The following is a 2,903-nucleotide window of genomic DNA, read 5'->3' on the forward strand; positions in this document are numbered from 1 at the left end:
AATAACATATAAGTCCCCTTCTTCTCAGCATCTTTACTAGAATTTATTAAAAATATATTTAAAGCAAGAAGTGAAAGTAAAGGTCTAGGATATTGAAGACAACAATTGGGGAAGGGAGTTAAATGTGGATTCAGACAAAGGATAATGAGTTAAGAGTGAGTAAATCAAATGTCTAAATGAATCTTTAGATGGGGAGTTTGCCTCCATTCCTCTGTAACAACAGTATGCATGCACCAAGTTACGTGTATGCATATGAAAAGAGGCGTGTAGCATGAAATTTTTCTTCTTGATGGCCAGTCTTTCTAAGAGTTCTTTTTTTTTTCTTCTTCTTCTTCTTCTTCTTCTTCTTCTTCTTCTTCTTCTTCTTCTTCTTCTTCTTCTTCTTCTTCTTCTTCTTTATTTTTTTTTTTTTTATTTTTTAGTATTTACCATGGAGAAGAGGCCATGGAACACATCAGAAACTTTTAACAAGAGAGTAAAACTATTGTGCTATCACATCATTGCACTTCTTGCTTATGACAACATCCTTCACATTAGCAAATATGAAATTGACATCTATGCCCTTCAGTATATAGGGAGTATGACATACTTACACAACAAAATACTATTCATCCACAAAAAGAATGTAATCTTGCCATTTGTAAATACATAAATAGCAATGAGGTCAACATAAAACTGCAGTTAAATAAGGCAGAGTAAGACAAATCTGCATGTTTTCATGCATGCAGAGAAGCCAATGAGTCTACTTTGTAGAAGAATAGAAATGAATAAGAGTCACCAGAAACTATAAAGAGAAGTGAGAAAAGTACGAAAGCAAATACATAAATGTGGATCTTTTGACCAAACTTTCTTCCACAAACATCCCATTAGCCCAGGCTTTAACTCCAGCAGGCAGTCACTAGGATCACACCAGATAACAGAGCAGGAAAACAGTATTCAGCCTCCAACAGGAGCAGGTACTTGCTATGGACACCCCAGGAAAATAGGTAACACACAGCCACCAGACTCTGTGAAAACAAAAAAGAAAACAGAAACCAAGAAACAAAACATCTACCCAACAAAGACAAACTCAGTAATCATCATCTAGACCCATAGTCATCTCAAACCCTGACAGTTAGATTCCAGTGTGAAAGCACATTCAAAAAGAGGCAGTGCAATATGTCTCTAATAGAGCCCAGCTAGCCTGTAATAGCCTGTAATAGATTACCCCAACATAACTCAAGCACAAGGCAAAGACCTTAGAATCAACTCTATGAAGACAATAGGGATTCTAAAAGAAGAAGTGAACATATTCCTTAAAGAAATCCAAGAAAACACAGTTGAAAGGAAATGAATTAAGCCAGTCAAGACCTGAAAATTAAATAGAATCAATAAATAAAACACAAAAGGAAAGAATTATGAAAATAAAAATTTAGTAATTAAACTGGGAAGTTTAGAGGAAGGAAAGCTTCACCAGCAGACCACAAGAAATAGAAGAATCTCAGGCTTTGAGATTCTGTAGAATACTGTAGAAGAAATGAATACACCAATCAAAGAAATGTTTACTCTAAAAACTTCTGACATAAAATAATTAGAAAATCTGGGATGAATGTAAAGACCAAACCTGGGAATAGAGAAAGTAGAAAAATCCCAGCTCAAAGACACAGAACCTATTTTCAAAAAAAAAAATCATAGAAGAAAAATTTCTTATCCTAAAGGAGATGCCTATTAAGATATAAGAAATATACAGAAAGCCAAATAGACTAGACCTCAAATTGTATTAAAAGCTGCAAGACAAAAAGACCAAGAACATATAAAGGAATTCCTAGTAGAATTACACTTGACTTTTGAATGGAGACTCTAAAAGCCAGAAAGGCCTTTTACTATACTCTGCAAAACTTTCAATAATTACAGATAAAAAAATTTAGTTATTCCATGATAAAGCCAAATTTAAACATCTATCTACAACTAAAGCCCTAAAAGAAGAAGAAAATGTCTATCTAATGAGGTCAACCACACCCATGAAAACACAGGAAATAATCTCAAAACAGCAAAATCAAAAGAAGAGAAGCACACACCCACCACCAACAGCACCAACTCCTCCAATAACAAAATGGTAGCTGTTGGGATTCTATAAACTCCACCCTCAGTTACCTGGCAGTAGCCAGGTATGCTCCGCCCCAGTGACCTGACACTATAAAAGGGGCTGCTTGCCCCTCCTCTCTCTCTCTCTCTCTTGGCCTCTTTTGCCTCCTGACTCTCTTGCTCTCCCAACCCTACCCCTTCTCTTCCCCTTCCCATTGGTGCCGAAACCCCGAAACCCTGGGATGTCATCTTTTTACAACATTGGTGCCCCGTGACTTTTCCTTTCAGTGACTTTTTCTTTATTGGTGCCCCGTCATCTTTTCTCTACATTGGTGCCCCATGTGAGGAGATTAGATTTCCTTACAACCAGATATATTTTTCCCTTCATTCCATGACTTTTAACAACATTGGATTGGTGCTACTCAACTCAAAAAATGCAGGTTTACTCACTAGTCCAAGACCTGGTAAGATCCCTCCCCACATTGGTCAGAGTAAGTATCCACGAGGTCTCATGGAAGTGTTCCTGAGTTACCCCTGAGGCTAGATGCTTTTACTGACCCTCAATGCCCTTGCAATCCCCCTCCTCTTTTTACTAGACCCAGGCCGGGTCTGGATATCATTCTGGACCACTGCCTCCAAGGAGCATTGCCTCCTATTTAGCCCCATTGCTGACTCTTACCCATGGGTCGCCTCCGTGGAGCACAGCCTCTGAGTTCAGCCCCCCATGACAGCTATCCCTAACCTCACCCATGGGTTTGTCTTCTCTTCCTTTGTCCCTATTTCCTGGAATGTGTTGGTTTAATTTACAGTAAACAGAAACCAATAAACTGCACTCCCTT

The sequence above is a fragment of the Micromys minutus genome (genome assembly GCF_963924665.1).
Source record: "Micromys minutus genome assembly, chromosome: 7".
Lineage (NCBI taxonomy): Eukaryota > Metazoa > Chordata > Mammalia > Rodentia > Muridae > Micromys > Micromys minutus.